This window comes from Amblyomma americanum, chromosome 11 (assembly GCF_052857255.1).
Source record: "Amblyomma americanum isolate KBUSLIRL-KWMA chromosome 11, ASM5285725v1, whole genome shotgun sequence".
Taxonomy (NCBI): Eukaryota; Metazoa; Arthropoda; class Arachnida; order Ixodida; family Ixodidae; genus Amblyomma; species Amblyomma americanum.
Genome location: NC_135507.1, coordinates 63,857,633 through 63,877,025, shown reverse-complemented (window position 1 = coordinate 63,877,025; position 19,393 = coordinate 63,857,633). Strand labels below are relative to the sequence as shown.

General features: G+C 49.8%; 1 protein-coding gene across 5 annotated transcripts in view; it reads right to left on the bottom strand.

The window, feature by feature from the left end:
- The window catches only part of fne (ELAV like RNA binding protein found in neurons), a 175,842-nt gene that overhangs the window by 111,099 nt on the left and 45,350 nt on the right, over window positions 1-19,393 (bottom strand). For 2 of the 5 annotated variants that reach the window (XM_077643368.1, XM_077643367.1), the window contains exon 1: window positions 14,949-16,041. The exons of the other annotated variants lie outside the window; for them this stretch is intronic. The gene's annotated coding sequence lies outside the window, so the exon portion shown is untranslated. Of the gene's footprint in view, window positions 1-14,948; window positions 16,042-19,393 lie in introns of those variants that run through there. 5 annotated transcript variants of the gene reach the window in all.

Genomic DNA, 19,393 nt, shown 5'->3' with positions numbered 1-19,393 from the left:
AATCCGCACAGATACATCTTAATCAAGCCATAAATCCCCACAAACCCAATCATCCGCACGTCTACCTTAATTCACCCATTAAATCCGCTAGACTACCCTAGTCGGTTTTAGGGGGCGGGCCCACTTTAAGATGCTATCGTACTTTATTTAGGAATGCGCAAGCTTAAGAACTCCTCAGGTGTTTCTGCACTACGTTTGATGGGAGTAAAAAAAAAAAAACAGGGCGGACCGGCCACTAGGCGAGCTCTAAGCACGACAGGATTAAAGCTGTTAAAGGAGTAAGTCCACGGGGGCCTAATTACTGCGTTGCCACGGCAATTAGTCAGTGGTTGAGCAATTATAGCTTCATTAAAGAAAAACTGCGAAGGGACATCAGCCTATAGACTCCTCACGGACTACCAGATGGTCGAAATGCCGGCAGCCCTTCACTACGGCGTCCCTGATAGCCTGAGTCGTTTTGGGACGTTAAACCCCCATTAATCCAAACGCACTCCACACGGACTAATAGTCCGTCGCGAGCTCCGAGTGGCGCAGTTCGTCCATCTTTACCCATTTTATCTTACCGTGTAGAAATCTCAGCCATGTCGGCAGCTAACTCCTTCCTCATCAATGATTTTTAGAGTAACCGTGAATGCTTTTACAAAACAAAAGCTACTCATTTCCATCGGTAGAACCAACTAACCGCGGTTTGAGTAATACATATCCGCAGTCAGCGAAGTGCTAATACGCAAGATACAATCGCGAGTGAACATTTTAGCAGCTCCACATAGCCTCCTGGCAAAGGCAGAGCAATCGTACAAGGAGTCGGTAGTTACAATGAGCAGTACTGCATCCGATCATCTCTATCAATAATAACAACAACAACAACAATAATAATAATAATAATAATTGCTTTTGGATGAAAAGAAATAGCGCAGTATCTGTCTCACATATCGGCTGACACGTGAACCGCGCCGTAAGTGAAAGGTATAGAGGAGGGACTGAAAGGAGAAAGGAAGGAAGAGGAGCCGTAGTGGAGGGCTCCGGAATAATTTCGACCACCTGGGGATTTCTAACGTGCACTGACATCGCACAGCACACGGGCGCCTATTGCGTTCTGCCTCTATCGAAACGCGGCCGCCGCGTTCGGGTTCGAACCCGGGAACTCCGGATCAGTGGCTGAGCGCGCTAACCACTGAGCCATCGCGGCGGGTCGCTATCAGTAAAATTTATTCCGTATCTCTCTCTGGCTATGTTGACGCTTGCACGGCAGCAAAAGACGCATTTATCGCAAAAAAAACAATAAAAAATTCATCCGCCATCTGAGTGTCAATCGTGAAGTCGTTACCAAAGACAACGGGCTGTAAACGTTTTGAAGTGAATACGTGTGTAGCGTTAGCCTCCGTGGTCTACACCTTAAAATCATGAGGCGGTGAGAGAGACAGCTGTATTACGTTCTTTCCTTTACTTTTCTAGCTTATAAGAGCTCCGTTCTTGGCGACAGTGGTCTCTTTGCGATCAGAACGCATTAACGTACTGATACAAGTAAGCTTCAATTGGTCCTCAGAGTCCCTTTAGTGTTTTGCTGGCATTGGACGCCATCGATAGGTTATCGGTGCAGTCACACGTTCCGCGGTGGCACAGCGGTTATGGCGCTCGGCTGCCGGCCTTAAAGACGCGGGTTCGATCCCGGACGCGGCGGTCGAGTTTCGGTGGAGGCGAAATTCTAGAGGCCCGTGTACTGCGTCATATGAGTGCACGCTAAAGAACCCCGGGTGGTCGAAATTTACGGTGCCCTTCACTACGGCGTCCCTCATAGCCTGAGTCGTTTTGGGACGTTAAACCCCATAAAGTTTCAACTCTCCGTCATAAAGTCCAATATAAAAGTGCGCCGACGAGTCTGCTAACATGTACGACTTTAAAACGGGCCTCCGTGACACTGGCAAAAGTACGCCATTAACGGACCTTACCGAATTTTTGTCTCCGTAAGGAGCGTCGTCAAGTGTCCGACGTGGTCCGCAGCTATTTGCCTCGTTTCCAATAATATTATTCAGAAATAAACAGCAAACAATACGCTGAGTTCAAGCAAGTTACATCGTAGCTGCAATACGAACACCAGCAATGCGCCGATGCGCAAATAGCACGAACTTACCAACTCTACGAATGGCCACACACAGCGGGTTGGCACTAGCGTCGAACTCCGCTGCGGCTCCAGGGCTGGGCTGAAGCGTCGACGCCGCACACTCCGACGTTGCGCCACCGTTGCGACACAAACCAGCCACCGGCAGCATGTTCCACGACGTCAAAGGACCCCACCATTCGAGCGGTAGGAGCTCCGAAAGCACGCGCCTCGCAAACTCGGCCAGTTTGTATCGGCGTCGCGCAAGGCCCGATTTCAATCCGACGAACGCTGACGGCACCAGCGAGAGGTGACGGATGGCAACTCTATCCGGCTGCTGCTTCGATAACACGCGCTAGGACTGCTCAAGGAAACTGATGTAAGACGAACAATACGCGAACGAGGTAGCGGCCCCAATTCCACTCGCTGGACTGACCAAACGCCGCAGCAGCCAAGCGGCCAGTTGGTTGCCAGACACAGAACTGAGAGCCGCTAATGAGTCGTTACGCCGCCGTAAACAAGCTCACTCTGCACAACGAATGCCAGTAGATATTCTGCGGGTGAGTTAGCTTTCAGTAAGCGCTCCACGCGGAGCTCGTTGGGCTGAATGCTGTCCGTAATAATATGGTGCCCGTCAATTAAGCGCGTGATTGTCGCTCATCTTATAGACTGCTGAACCTCCGGACAGCGATGAGAGCACACACGAAGCGTGAAAAGTGAGAGAATCGCCCGGAACCACACGAATCGATAAGTTTCACGTCGAATCAGGCTGCGACTGGGAGCGTTCGGAACTCACCGCAAATATCGAAAAGACAAAAAGCTCAACGACTCCCGCGTTGCGCTGCACGGGCGAGACGCTGAAACCACGCGAGACCAGAAAGACCCGGAAACGAAACTCGCACCCTTGCTGGCCTATGCACTCGGCGCGCCGACTCGCCGCTAGGTGGGCGTCGAATGTTCTGTGCTCACTGATGGCGCTTTTCGTTTGACCGGCAACCGCGTGAACAGCGAGAACTCTTCGGTAGGAAAGAGCAACAACTTTCCGCCGAAGCCACGATTTTCCCACACGCCATATCACAACCAAGCCAACATTAGTAAAGATAAGGGGCTTAACGCTGAGGGGGAGACTGCTCCGCGGCGATAGTATCTAATCTTCCCATATCAATAACGCCGCCGCAGGGTAGAGCGTCGGCATGGAGTGGGGCATTTTTTTTTTTCCTGCCGTAGCTACCGCGTCGATTGGCCGATAAGGGCGGCCTCAGTTCTCATTTCCGCGTCCCTTTGAAACGTCCGCGCCGAGTTCGTACACGGCAGTACTGTAAAGAGATGATGCTCTTTCGCGTGTTTTAAAATTGAGAATTGGTTTTTGGGGAAACCCGCCGTGGTGGCTCAGTGGTTAGGGCGCTCGCCTACTGATCTGGAGTTCCCGGGATTGAACCCGACCGCGGCGGCTGCGTTTTTATGGAGGCAAAACGCTAAGGCACCTGTGTGATGTGCGATGTCAGTGCACGGTCAAGATCCCCAGGTGGTCCCAATTATTCCGGAGCCCTCCACTATGGCACCTCTTTCTTCCTTTCTTCTTTCACCCCTCCTTTATCCTCTCCCTTACGGCGCCGTTCAGGTGTCCAACGATATATGAGACAGATACTGCCCGATTTCCTTTCCCTAAAAACAATTATTATTATTATTATTATTATTATTATTATTATTATTATTATTGGGGAAAGGAAATGACGCAGTAACTGTCTCAAATATCTCGGTGTACACCCGAACCGCACCGCAAGAAAAGGGATAAAGGAAGCAGTGAAAAATAAAGGAAGAAAGAGGTGCCGTAGTTGAGGTCTCCGGGATTGTTTCGACCAACGGAGGTCCTTCAACGGGCAATGACACTGTTCGGGTTTCTTTCCATCGAGGTAGTACAATAGCGAAGATTTGCAAGTGGTCGCTGCACTTCCGTATTCAACCTCATTCGCATTGCCACCGCAAGAATATTTAATAATTTATTTCGGCTGGACAGCGATCAGATGAAACGGTTCAATATATGAGGTCATATCGAACAACAACAATCCTGCATAAATTCTAAATAAATTCATAATTTAGTGATTGTAAACATTTTTACCCAAAAGAACCAGAAGATTAACTGCGATGCATCCAGATTTCGCGTCATTGGACCTTCGTAAAATCGTATCATAACACCTACGTCAACATAACATCTTAATCACATTGAAATTGAGTGAGGTTATCGAGAAGCACACACCCCGTCTGCATCATTACTGCACTTTGTGCTCCTTGTCTTCCTTGTAATATAGTGAGACAGCCTGGTAATAAGCTGACGAAGCTGAGCGCAATCCGAGATTATGAAAAGCTTCTGTGACCCGCCGCGGTGGCTCACTGGTTAGTTCGCTAGCTACTGATCCGGAGCTCCCGGGTTCGAACCCGACCGCTGCGGCAGCGTTTCGATGTAGGCGAAACGCTTAGGCACCCGTGTGCTGTGCGATGTCGGTGCACGTTAAAGAACCCCGGGTGGTCGAAATTATTCCGGACCCGAGCTCCACTATGGCACCTCTTTCCTCTTTTGTTCTCTCAGTCCCTCCTTTATCCCTTCTCTTATGGCGCGGTTCAGGTGTCCGCCGATATATGAGACAGATACTGCGCCATTTCCTTTCCCTCAAAACGAATTATTATTATTGTTATTATTATTATTACTAAAAGCTTCTGTAAGCTCTGATTTGTTTGCAAACGATGGACATACACCATGGGCTACAAGATGTAATTAATGTTTCCTTTCTGTTGTGTTTAGTTTAAAGGCGCATAAGGGTTGGAGGATATTAGCCGAAGCCAGGGTTACAAGTAGTCTTTCCCGCGAAACGAATTAAACGCCTGAAACTTTTAGGTCGCTTGATACATTTCCTTCTTTTCGGAACCTAACACACATGAAACTCTAAAGGTAGTTTTTGTTGTTTAAGAAATTATACCATCGTCATCATCATCCTCACTACACCCATAACAGGGAAAATGCCTCTCCCATGTCTCTCCAATTGACCCTGTCCTTTGCCAGCTGCAGCAACCTTTTGCCTGCAAACTTCTTAATCTTAACCCGTCCACCTAACGTTCTGCCATCTACTGTAAGTCTTACTATCTCTTGGAATTATACCAATTATACCAGTGTTCTTCAAAAGAATAGTATACAACGGCAATATCTTACCGCGACTCACCTACTGGGCAGAAACGTGGTAGTTAGCACGCTATGCTTTCTGCGTAGCGATGATCCAACACGTCCACACATGTTCTCTCCTGAACGCCAGAATTAGCTATTGGCCTCGTTCATGACAAGTGTCAATTTAGCATGACAGGGCAATAAAAGATGCAGTGGTCTATACGAACTGGTTAAAGTATAAGGTATAGGGTTCGCGACAAGGCTTATTGAACTCGCCGAGTTTTGTAGGTGTCATAATAAGGAAACACGGCCGTGAAAACTTCATCGAGCGTGACTCAGAAAAAAGAAACCAAATTAAATTTTATCGCATTCATAGTGAATTGCTTGGGATTTATTGGTGCAGTATGTAATTTGTATGCTCAGAACTAGGCTACATATACGACTTTCACGCTGCTTGAAAAGACCGCGATATTTTCCCCTTTCATTGCGTGTACTGTTATTTTGTACTTCGGGTGTATACAGTTACTGTCGCCGGCCAATTAACAATTAACTGGTGGTAGTGTGGCAGAAGTGACATATATATGAGGAACGCATTAGTGGAGGGCACCGGAGTAACGTAGACCACCGGATGTCCCTTAAAGCGCACCGACCAGTCTGTTGCCTGTCTCTTGTTGCCAGGAAGAAAGAAAAGGAAAGTGCACAGGCCTGCCCACTGGCTCAAGACGATATTAAATAATAATAATTGGTTTTACGGGAAAGGAAATGGCGCATTATCTGTCTCATATATCGTTGGACACCTGAACCGCGCAGTAAGGGAAGGGATAAAGGAGGGAGTGAAAGAAGAAAGAAAGAGGCGCCCGTAGTGGAGGGCTCCGGAATAATTTCGACCACTTGGGGATCTTTAACGTGCACTGATATCGCACAGCACACGGGCGCCTTAGCGTTTTTCCTCCATAAAAACCCAGCCCCCGCGGTCGGGTTCGAACCCGGGAACTCCGGATCACTAGCCGAGCGCCGTAACCACTGAGCCACCGCGGCGGGGCACTCAAGACGAGCCACAATCGCTACCACGTGCACATAGTAGGAGAGTTGAAAGATGGGATAGAAATACAGGGTAGTAAAGACGCGCTAAAGACAAGGCCTATCCCAGAGGTAGTGCAATACCGGGCCAACCGATGGCGGGAGTGAAGCATCCTTAAAACTCTCCGCCACATTTCCAAAAATAAGTGCAATTGGACCCGTAACAGGTATTATACGGGGTCCGGACATTCGCGTGACAAGACTAAATGCGAGCACCGAGTTTGCTTCGGTGCAAGTTCGAAAAAAAAAATAGCCAAAGGCGTATTCTGCATGGTTTTAGTGTGTACCGGTGTGAATTATACGCGCTGAATCGATGAAACCCGAATAAAATTAACGGTAGAATTGAACTATAAACTGCCGTCAAGATAACGTAGCCTGATCAGCCGATTAAAGCTGCGAAATGGGCAGCGAAAACGCCCAACTTTGTAAATCCCAGGAAGCACCGTTATGGGCACACGGACACGATTCATGCACGCGCATTAGTCAGAATACCACACAAAACAAAACAAAAAACAAAACAGTATCGATGATACCGCCAGATATCGGTCCCCTTCTCATTGAGTGGACAGATGTCCGCAAACGCCCGCGAGTCGAGTCACGTGACGCCGATAACGGCTGAAAACACATTGCAAGGGGCGCGTCGCGTCGGCACAGCGTTTTTTATCAGCACGCTTGGTGCCCTGTGCTAGAGCCAACGGTTTTCAACCCGTTAACATTTCTGGCTTCCCTTTCGTCCCTTATCTGCTGCCAACGGCTTTTTCCTGCCCAGATGGACTAACAGAGCCATCGAAAAAATACTCCCTTGTTTCCAAGCAGGCGTCCATAGGTCGCTGGGAATCAAGTGTGACATATACAGTATTCTGGTTATTAATTATTAATTGGTTTTTGGGGATAGGAAATGGCGCAGTATCTGTCTCATATATCTTTGGACACCTGAACCGCGCCGTAAAGGAAGGAATAAAGGAGGGAGTGAAAGAAAGGAAAAATAGGCGCCTTAGTGGAGGGCTGCGGAATAATTTCGACCACCTGGGGATCATTAACGTGCACTGACAGTATTCTGGTTAGATTCTGTTTTCTGTTCAAGTCAGCACAATAGAGCAAAATTATGACTCGTTTTTTCAACTCTATCGTTTGCGATCCCTTCAAGTTTTCGAGTATGGTATCAGTAGTACTACCTGCACTAATTACGAAATTGCGTATTAATTTTTGAAACTCAAGCCCTGAAAATAAAAGCATCCAACTACAACAAATGCTCACCGAGGATATTTGGCTATGCAAAAAAAATTGGTTTTGAGGAAAGGAAATGGCGCAGTAACTGTCTCACATAGCTCGGTGGACACCCGAACCTCGCCGTAAGGGAAGGGATAAAGGAGGTAGCGAAAGAAGAGCGAAAGAGGTCACACAGTGGAGGGCTCCGGATTAATTTCGACCACCTGGGGATCTTTCAACGTGCACTGACATCGCACAGCATACGGGCGCCTTCTGCGTTTCGCCTCCATCGAAGCGCGGCTGCCGCGGTCGGGTTCTAACCCGGGTTCTCCTGCTATGATATTTGGCTTTTGAGTGTGGGGTGGAAATTCGGAACACTGTTGCGGCGACATGCAAAAACAACTGAAGTGAAGAGATTTTGTGGCAAGCAAAACAGCCCCAGACGGTGGGAACTAAACCGGACTCGTTTCACTACGGCCTCGATAATAGCCCAGAGTGCTGCGATTAGTTGATAGATTTTTACGTCCAAAATACTCTATCAGCTTTAAGTAACGTGACTACGAGGAGAACAACTAATCCTTGAAATCGATTGTATGGCTAACACTGACTATGTCAATATTTGTCCGACAATAAAAGACGCATTTATTGCCGAGAAAGCAAGAATTAAAAATTTTCTCGCCAGTTTATTTAGAATCGTGACGTCAAGACCAAAACTTTGAGATATCACTGTTTGGAAACGACTAGCGCTGTAAGCTGGCCTCCGTGATCCGTGAAAATGTCTTGACGCACCGCAGTTCGTTTGCGAAACCGGCAAATGATGGCGAAACCTGTATTTAATGTTGTAGGACCTACAGTTCTTGCTTAAGACAGCTCCGTTTTGAGTGAAACTATCCTGTATGTCATTAGATCGCAGTAATCTCAGCACATGCTAGCTTCAACTTCTCATGAGTGTCTCTGAAGCACTGATGGAAAATTCAGAGAGATAGAGAGAGAGAGAGCATGCGAAGCATGGTCAATCGACGACTCAGGATTACTGCGGACCACCTAGGTCGACTTGACAGAGCCACAAAACCATCGATTTCTGGTAGTCGCGGCACGGAAACGACCGCCTATCCCTGTGCCCAGTCGGAAACCACATCTCCACTGGGCCGCAGCAGCGGAACAGTATGCTAATACTTCGATTGGTTAGACAAATGAAGTATTTTTAAAGAGGACAAGAGACATTGTATCGTGTAGGAATGACACGTAGTACCCTGGTACCACATCAAGGAACAGGAGACAAAAGTTATGTATTTCGCGAATGCGCAAGTGTACAGAACACTTCCGACTATCAATCCGACCCGAAGCGGTGGCTCAGTTGCTAAGGGGCTCGGCTACTGATCTGGAGTACCAGGGTTCTAACCCGACCGTGGCGGCCGCGTTTCGACGGAGCCGAAACGCAAAGACGCCCGTGTGCTGTGCGATGTCAGTGCACGTAAAAGATATGCAGGTGGCCGAAATTATACCGGAGACCTCCACTACGGCACCTCTTTCTTCCTTTGTTCTTTCACTCTCTCCTTTACCCCTTCCCTTACGGTGCGGTTGGGTGTACACCGAGATATGTGAGACAGTTACTGCGCCATTTTCCTTTCCTCAAAAAGCAATTTTCATTTCAATTTTAATTCAGTCTGTGCGCACTTAATAGCGGAGATTAATGCTGTAGCTGCACCATCTATTCAACACTGGCGTCCTAAGTTTACACTTCTTTCTTAGTTCACCTCACAAATTACAGTGCAGCACCCGAGACGGACAGTATCGCATGACTAGCGGTGCCATACAACAGAGGCAATGCGGACAGCAGGCGCCAAGCAGGCTAAGTAGCCTCAAAACCATTTGTCTGCATCAGTCTTCACCTAAAACACACGGGGGCACCAATAGCAATTGCGATTTGAAAACTGCTCGCTACAGTTATTAAAACGAAACCTTAAACTTCGATCACCATAGTGCGTTTCATGTAGTCGTGAGCCAAACTCACGAGTCTCACGGGAAAACAACAGAGTGCCGTTTAGCAAACGTTGTAAGATGCAAGAACATCTGTATAGTGCCAGAAATCAACGCCAAACAGTGTGCCGCTCACTTCTAACAATAATCTCGTCTTATTTTTTTCATTTTTTTTTTCACTGTCAGTGCCATTCGCCCCTGCCGAACAATATGCCCGCGTCACACAGTGCCATACTGTTCGGAAGGTCACCGCCGGAGCATTCACCCTCTGCCTCACCGAACCGCGCTGCTGGGCGCGGAACCACGTGTCCCCTTATTACAAAAGAGGCAGCCCGAAACACAACAAGCAGAAAAGCAGTCAGCGTAAAATGCGTGCAAAAAGAAGACGTAAAACCGAACCGCCGGGTGGCCTTAGCGGGGACGCCTTACGTGGTGCGCAAGCGCCGTCCCGCAAGAGCCGGCCCTCCCCGACCGCACCATCTGTCGTTCGGGGAGGAAAACAAAAAGAGCTAGCACACGCGCACACACGCCCCAGCTCTATGCGCTGATTGGGCTTCCTCGAACGCACGGCTGCTCCGCAGAGAAGAGCTCTTTCAACCAGATGGAAGACGCGCCGCTTGCGTCGGCTGGTTCGAGGTCCGAATATAACAGGTTTCCACCGAAAGAAAAAAAAAAGTAAACTTCAATGCACCGCTGCGCTTTCACTAAAAACACGTACTATGAGCTAACGAAGCACTTAAGTTATAGAAGCACTATCCGCTATCGTGTGTCTCCGTAAAAGAAAACTGCTACAAAAAAAAAAAACCTGAATAACACTTCCAGGGTGCGGCGTACGAGGAATGTATGCCTGCAAACTTCCTAGTCTCATCCGCCCACCTAACTTCCTGCCGCCGCCTGCTACGCTTGCCTTCTCTTGGAATCCACTCCGTTACCCTTATGGACCAGAGGTTATCTTGCCTTTCGCATTACATGATGATGAAGCTGTCCTGCAGTGCACTCCAATATAGGCGTGCTCGTGCTTCGAGTGTACAGATCTGGAACCTTCACGAGCACGCTGCTTTGCATGACTCCGGGGATATTTTCGCGAGTTTTCGTTTAGTTATTCGCCGCCCTCTTTTCCTCTACTCGCTACAGCGATAAGCAAGGACTCCCCCCCCTCACGAACTGCGCACTTTCAAAAGCGAACCGAGAGCTATAGCTTGAGCAACTGCCACCCTTTCGCAAGGAACGCCATTAGCCCACTGCCTCGAGAGCCAAAATGTAAGAGAACACATTGAAACCATTCCCGTGACGTCAGCTCCCGCAAGCACGATTCAGCCCTGCCAGAAGGCTGGAAAGGTTGGAAGGAGGAAGGCAATACAGGGGGGGGGGGGGGGGGAGGGAGAGAGAGAGAGAGAGACCCGGTCGCGGAGTGATAGCGGTGAGCCTGTTTAACTTGGGCGCTCAGGCGTTGGGTAAACATTTTTCGCCGCGCGCGCGCTCTCCGGCCAGCTACACGCCACGTGGCGGTTTCGTGCCTGAACGCTGGCGACAGCCTAGAATTCTCCGCGCAAGCCTGCCCTTTCTCGCAGGGAGTCGAAAACAAAACAAAACAAAAACACAGCGCAGGGTGCGAGAGCTATCCGCTCGATTCGAACCAGCATCAGAAACCGAGAAGGAACGAGATTAAACCGGGAAACCAAAAAAAGAAACTAAAGGAACTGTTTCTCGGAGTCCCCCGGGGAAGAATAGAAACCAGTCCTTCGTGAAGTAGAAATAGGGGCATCGCTTTGACACACGTGGCGTCGCTTTAACCCCTCAAAGCAACGACCCATTCCCTCCTAGTCCCTCATCACCTTGCTTGGCTCAACATTTCTCTTATTGTTTATTCTTCTTTCATTCCCTTCATTTCGCCTCTGCGAAGACCGCATTCTCTCTAGTGGAATCTTCTTTCCCCTGGACACATATCCGACAAAGCGCTGCGTTAACCACTTATGTTGGGATTCCTATTTTAGTTAGGAAGTATACGCTGTGTATTTAGCAAGACTGCCAGGGAGACAAAAAAGATATATGAAAAAAAAATAAGAAGCTTACTTAATCAACAGAGATGGATCGGAGAGCCCGGCGTCGGTCTCCAAAGTAAACACGCAGCTATAGTGACTACGCAAGATGCCATTTTTGAAAAGGGGAGGGAGAGAGAGAGCTGTAGGTGTCATATGCAGGTACAGTGGTGCTCTACAAAAAAAAACGCAAAGGAAATACTGCGCAAATAAATGAACCGAAAAGAAAGAAACTAGCTGGTTTGAGAATTGGAAAACGAGAAAGCACGCGTGCGGCGGAGGCAGTGTAGGGAGAGGGTTAACTCAGAGGGAGGAGAGGAAGAGAGCAGCAGCGCTGAGCTTTATTTTTCTTTCCCAAAATATATCGGCGCTCTGCTTCGCCCACTTCTTCGGTCACGAGCGAGGAAGCGAAGCTGTTCGCCACGTTCCGTTCGAATGAGCGCCGCCTCCTCTTCGGATGCTTCGCGCGAGCTGGAAAACGCAAGTGTACAGGCGGGCCACTAGCAGAGATAAAAAGAAGAAAAAGGAAAAAGCTAGAGCCTAAAAAAATCACCGGTAGAGTCGCATTTTCAAAAAATAGAAGTTGTCCGTATATCACACCCTGCACGTGTTTTCTTTTCTATTCTTCATTCTGTAATTCGAGGTGTCAGAAAAAAAAAATAAACCGAACTGCAGTGAGGCAAGCTTGCCCCCACCCCCCGCCCCACTACTAAGGGAGCACGGAGAATGCCCGACCACCGCACCGGCGCGTGCCAACAAAATACAAAAAGTACAACATCAGAACGCACCTAGTGCGTTCGGGGGTTGCCGAACTGCGGCGGTGTGCGCACTGCGATTCGTCTCCTTCATTTTTTCGCCCGTCTTTCGCTCCGGGAATTTTCGATGCGCGCCCGTTAGCACTTCATCATGCCCGGCCACCCGTCGCTGTCGAATTTCGGCGCGCCGCAAAAAACCTACCCTGAAAGCGATTCTAAAACAACAACAAAAAAGAAATACCGGGGCAATCAAAAAGAAAAAGCGTCCGTAAAAAAAAAGGAAAGAGCCGCCTTCGTGAAAGAAGCCTCCCCGACTGATCCGCTGCAGGGCTGAATCAAACCCGACTCCTAACGGTACCTCCGGACTGCGGCAAACTTCTAAAACTGCGCCATCTACGAACGAAGAGAGAGTAAAAAAAATAGAAACAATTCAAGTAAACTAACAAAAGGAAGTGAAGAAGGCCAAGAAATCAGGCGCCAAAACGGAACAAGCATCGCTGAACAAGCGCTCCACCATCGCCGCCAGTTCGCGTCTCTTTGTGTTCGTTTTTCCCAACACAAAAGCGTCGGCACACTTCTAAACCCGCTGAAGCAAGAAATAAACTAGCGGACAATAAAGAGAAAGACTAACAAAGCAAAGAAGGGGACGGGGAGAAGAAGAGGCATGCGGTGCCATGTCGGGGCTCTGTGCTTCGAACAAAAGCACACCGTGCGGTGGGGAGAACAGGGGAGCGCTGGCTTTCTACGTCCCAAATAAAACAACCAAAAGGGGAGATAGATTCGGGGGGAGGAAAAAAAGAGGAGGAACTAGGGAATTCATCATCATGCGGGACCGGTATCGCGTAACGTTCGTCCGAAAGTACACGCCGCGTCCTGTGTACTTTCCATAAAGCGAGGCTACTCGTTCCCGGGGAGAAAAAAAGCGCACGCGAGCAGAGCCTTTTTCGGGAGGGAAGCAAGGGAGGGATAGGCGCGCGGCAGCGGCTTCAAATGCTCTCCGCCGCATCACAGGCGCGTGCGATCGAGCCGCAGAGCAGTAGTAGTTGCGATGAAGGATGACAAATAACTGCGAAACGCTTTTTCTCTTCCCTTTCGGCGCCGCTTACTTGGAGCCGCGGTTAGCTCCTAAAAGAAACTTAAACAAAAAAAACTAAGCGGCCTTCTTGGAAAGCGGCATAAGAAAAGCAGCAACCGGAAGCCCACGCTGAATGTCCAGACCATCACGCGGTGGCAGACGATAGACAGAAAGCGGAGGAAAACAAAAGCGCCGCCGGCTGACGAAACGCGGGAAACAGAGAAGGAAGAAAATAGGGAAAGACGGGAGCAAAAAAAGAAGCTGCGAGGCCGCCGCCGACGCCGCGGTGGCGCAGAGAAGAGGAAAAACACTGGGAAGAGCAAAAAAAAAAAAGAGTAACTGGAGCGGCCAGCAAGCTCGCCGGCCGGCCTTCCCGGCGTGCCCGGCGCGCCGCTTCCTCCCGCAACAGCGACGCCATGCGGAGAAGCCATCTTGGCGCGGCGCTTCTCCCCACGCCGCCGCAGAGGAAAACGTGTTCGCCTCCCTATTTCCCGCAACGACGCCCTTTTTTTGGGAGAGACACTGAATTCACGGCGCTTCTACGCACTTTAGAAATCTAAGAATTAACTCTGGCACACTACACCAGCGTTACCGTCGTACAGATTGCTAGTGTTTTTGGAGACACGCGGTTCGGGAGGCACGAGATAGGGACGCGTTTCGGGAACAAAGGAAAGCGTCCACGCTGAGTCAGCAGCGCAGCGCCACGCTACTGGTGCGGCTAGACTGCCACGCGGTCACGCGCGATGCCGGTGGGCTGGTCGCCGGATTCTTGTTGCTAGCCCACGAACGAGGTCCTAGTTTATTATTAGTTAGGGAATTAGGGAAGCCGCGTGGCACCCGTTCCCTTTTTTTGCCGGCGGCCTTGCACAGAGGCCGGAACCGGCAATCGATAGCTATTTACAACGTGCCGTCTCGGTTCTCCACGTCGCGTGGAGGGCTCCTTTGTGTCGCTCGGCGTCTCCACAGATATCGCGCTGAACGGACTGGGTCCGCATATCACGTGAACTTATCGCTTTGATTAGATATTCTCGCGAAAATATTTACTGGGAGTCAGTACAGTCGCGCTAAATAGTGATTACCGACCGCACAGATGCGTGAACACGCGCATAACGACCAGGCTTTATTAAAATACTCGACCTCGACCTCAATGTGCACACTTATGGAAGCAGAAAACAGCCTTCAGATGAGTTTGATAACAAGAGCTCTAATGCACGACGGCTTTGTCAATGCTGCGGTTGTTCCTATGCGCGGCTAGATATAGAATTTTGCTCTCTGTGAAAATGTTTATACACAAATGACGTACAACTATCGGGTAACGTGCTCCCAGGTAAAAAAAGAGTTGTCAGGGAAAGCCCACGTAAAGGGGCCGCTGCAGACATGACGCGCTATGCTCGAAACAAGTTTTCGTTGCAACTGCCAAGCCCGCAGACGACACAGAGCAGCACCGTGCAAAGCAGGCGACAACATCGAGGTGACTGCGTAGGGATGCAGGGAGTGGGTTCCAGGAGGCGGAGCGATAAAGACATATGTACAGGAAGGACAGTCGGCCACTCACCTTGGTTCAAAAGACCGCTCTCCGAAGAGTTAACCCAAGCGAAACTCGTCGTGGTGATGAGGTGTTTGGAGTAGCCAATATCGAGGGTGAGGACAGCGGTTGGAGTAGCGCGGTTTATCTTCTGAGTCGGCGATCACCAGTTGGGGTTTGGGATAGACGGGGGTCGACCGCGTCAAGACAAGGTGGTAGTGCCGGAGTTGGTGGTGGTGGCCGTGGACGAAATCACACGAGACACCCTTCCCTCTTGTGTTCTCTCGTCTGCTGGGCGACGACAAGGAAGAAGTCGAGGTCTTCCTTCTGTCGCAGGTGTTTGCTTCAGGCAGCTACCACGGTGCGCGGAATGTTTTGAGAACAACAAAAAGGCGACGACGAAGTGAAGTGAAGTGACACAGACAAGGGCCGGAACTTAACGTCGCGTTCTTCGCACCAGCAGCGCAGTGCCGAGAGCTCTGTTCCTTGTCCAACTGCCGCGCACTAGGACTGCAGACGGCGACGTGTCAAATCACCCACGCGAGCAAGCAGACGACACACCACGTCCTGCGGTCAGCAGACGACTTTGTTTTCCTCGTAGCAGACGACGATGAAAAGCACACCGGAGCAGCACAACAGGGGGGAGGACGATATGGGTGGGGGGAAAGTAGCGTTACACAGGCGGGGGCGTCGTTTTTTCTCTACTGCACTCTCTCTTGCGTTTTCTCTGTAGTTTTTTTTTGCTTCCTGCTTTTTTTTGAAGACGTAGACGGAGAGAAAAAAAAATTCAACTAATCGTCAGGCTTGGTTGGAGGGGCGCTTCTTCCGTTTGCTGGTGGTTCTTCCCGGCTTCCCGGAGCTGAAGACGCTGGTGTCGTCGGGGAGAAATTCTTGGCGCCGAAATAGGGAGGTTGGTGGCACAAGGCGGGCAACTGAGACACGCGGGATTAACGCAAAAATCCGAGATGTATAGAAGTGAGATAGAGAGAGACACACACAGATTGAGAGAGAGAGAGAGAAAAAACGGAGCTAAAAAACAGAAGAAAAAACGAAACCGGTGTACCCCGACGTGTCTACTGCAGAACACAACACAACCGACGTTCCGCCGACCGTACCAACTAAATGCCGGAACCCGGCAGCCGGGAGCCCCAATAAAAGGGGGACCGCGCAACGCACCGCGCGGTGTGGACCACTGCGCGCTAGCGACAACTGCCGTCTCGATGGACTCCGTTTTCTTGCCCGGTAAGCGTCGGATGGCACAGGTAACGTCGAGACCTTCCTCAACAGCGGCGCTATGTGGCTCGAGTTGTTTTTAGTTCCAAGCTCCGAAGTCCTCCGTGCCGGAACTATTTTCCGAGGCGTAGACCCGCCAAACGCGGGTGAGGATCCCGAGCACGCCGCGGCCCGCGGCGCGACTCTCGCCCTCTCTCCGTTTTTTTCCTCGCCATCTTTCATCCTCTCTTCGTCCGCGCTTGCTCCTCCTCTTCCTCTTCTCCTCGCCTCTCTTCCTCCTCCTTTCAGTCTATCTCTTTCTCGCCGCTTCCGCTCGCCTCGCCTGCGATCTCGGAGTTCTCGCACTTCATCGGTGGCGGCGTTTCAGCGCAGCATCCGACGCTGCGCAGACGCGGCGGGAGTGAGTGATGGAAGTGGCTTTTCTTGAACAGAGAAGAGGGCTACTGGTCCAGTATTGAAGTGCCTCGCACGGGGCCCGCTTACGCACGGTTTTAAATTTAAAAAAAAAACAAGGAAAACATTGTGCTGGAGCCCCCTAAATCGTATATCGTTGTAGGCCTTTGCTACTCCACGACGAGAGTACGAGTGGACAGATATTTTCAAACTTCGTACGCGACATGAGACTGGACAGCGGAGAGTGTGTAGATGCACTTATTTTTCCACGGCAAAGACTGCATTGCAACGTACCCTCGTAGCCTACGCCCCTTCAGAGACAAGTCGCATCATAGAGTGTTACAACACTGCTCCACGGCATATGCAGCGGGAAACTTCCGCAAGCAAGCACTGCCGCCACAGAAAGGTTAGACGCCCAACAGTCGCCTATTCGCTTCTGCCCGACATGCGTTCAACAAAAATGAAAATGAATGTCACTGCACATATTCAGAACTTATCTGAACTCACCTCCCATAAACGACATCTTTGGAAGCTGAACATTTATAGAACTTCGGAATCTCAATGGGGCTTTTGTTGCTCGACTTTTGGAAGCGTCATCATCAACATTTTTTTCTTTCAACTTGTGCTATTTATGTGCACCGCCCACCCCTGCTATAGCTGCAAATGAAGCCGATGTATGTTGAAATAGATAAACAATTTCTTTTTGTTTTAAAAAGTGGTGGCAGGCGGTTTGAAGTGCAAACTATTGACTTCCGCTCGTCGAGAACGACAGTCCAACGCAAGGAATTGAATGCATATGCGTGCCGAATGATATAAAATACTAAAAGTAAACAAGACAACATGGGTGGCGCATCAGAGCATCACTAGAAACAAACAAAACGCGCTACTATTAAACGCTCCTCGTGGTTATTAATTATTTATACATGTCGCCAGCAAAACGAACCTCATTAAAGGTGTAAATTCTCGTGCATTTCAGTGATATCTTCCCTAGGTCGCCACTGCGCTGCGTTCTGTGCTGTCATTAATTAGCCGCTGCTTAGTTTCGCGCTTAAAGAAAAGCAATCATCTGCAAAAGCGAACAGGACGACTAAAGCCTGGACTCCATGTGCGCGAAAGAGCGAGCGACGCGACAAGGCGGCATGGCGACGCTCGCTCCGTCGCTTGTGGGCAACCTTCATGCAAGCGAAGGCGGCAGGCGACGCGAACTTGCGACGTGCGCAGCGGACTTTGCGCACTCAAGCTTAGAAACACGCCCGTAACCTGTTCTCTCTCTTACAATTTTGTGAGTGTGCCTCATAGTCAGGGCCAAAGGAATATTTCCTCTACGGTAGCGGTGTAGCGGCAGTGGAGATAACCAACGGCGTACTTGCGGAGATGAAGTCACATCACAGGTTCACGGGAGAGGTGTGCTTTCGTTCGGTGCCTGTGCACTCCGGCTTAGTAAAAACACTCCCATAAACTGTCACCGCAGTTTGATTATAAGTGAGCAAACTATAATTTACCAGTGAGAATGCGCGCCGCGAGTGTGTCTGCGCAGTTGGAGCGCAGCGGCACGGTGGATCGAGCGCCGGTACCCGCGGCTCGACACGCCTCTCTCTCTTCAGTGCGCCCGCTCGCGTAGCCCGCTCCAAATGCTGTTAGCCCTCCGCACCCAACAAGTAGATTGTTTTAATTATTTAAATCATGTGGGTCTGCCTCTCAGCTACAAAACCAAATATTTTATCGACGGTGGCGATGACCAAGACGACGGGCGGGTTTCGTGAGATGTACCCGTGAGAAACTGTGGACAAACGGCTTTGGGGGGCTCTGATTAGCCAGCCGCGTGGGGGACTTCCGGGCGACGAGCGAAATTTTCTGTGGGTGCAGATCCGAGGGACACGCCAGCGACACATGCATTTTGCTTCGCGCGACGGCGTCGCTCGTCGCTTGCCGCCGTCGCCTTCGCGTGAGTTTTCGCGTACATGGAGTCCAGGCTTAAAGCGTGCTACTATTTTAGTGGATCTTCCTCCCGCCATGCTTTCCTGTAGCGACGAAAAGCGATGAGACTGGCACTCAGAGAGAAGATTTATTTCGGGCGCCAATTTTCAGCGATGAAGATCCTCCGCCAAGCATTCTTTTGTTAGAGCATCACAGTGCGATCCGACGCAACGAAGCGCGAGTTCGGTGAACTTGAAGCTTTCTATAACGCTTACTCCATGCTGTCGCATTAGCAGGGCCCCAACGAATGCGAGAAGTTTCGCTCACACACGTTTAATGTCATCAGCGGGGGGAATTACCCTGCACAATAATAATTGAAGTACTGTCATAAAAACGCGACGTTGTTGAATTTCTGAGTGTTTATTTTGCATGATCTTCTATTTTTTTTCTATCAAAGTCTCCATGTACTGAAGTTGAAGCTGCAGCTGCACCCACACAATCAGCGGCCGAACTCTCCATGCCGCTTATTGGTCACAACTACGCGTAATGACACGCTTTAGCCCTTATCTGATGTTACGTCATGTTACGTTACGTTATAGAATGAAGTGGACAAGGATGTAGCGGGAGCCTAAGTCCATTAGCCGGCTATTTGAGAAAAGAACTCGTCTTCGTCTGTGCTTTGAGAGGACGTTTCGACAGACCCTCTAGTAGTGCAAGTTGCCGCTAGTAGGGACGTTCATTAGCTATCTGAGGTAGCTACCACTTGGTCATTGTTAATTTTGTTTTCTGTCCAGAAACTACGACGACGATGATGGATTTTTATGGCGCAAGGGAAACTGTGGCCAAAGAGCACCATGGCACAAGACGTTTTCGATTACTCAAGGTGGGGTCAAAGACCCATTTTCCAAGCATTTTTCCCTAAAGAAGCCGAG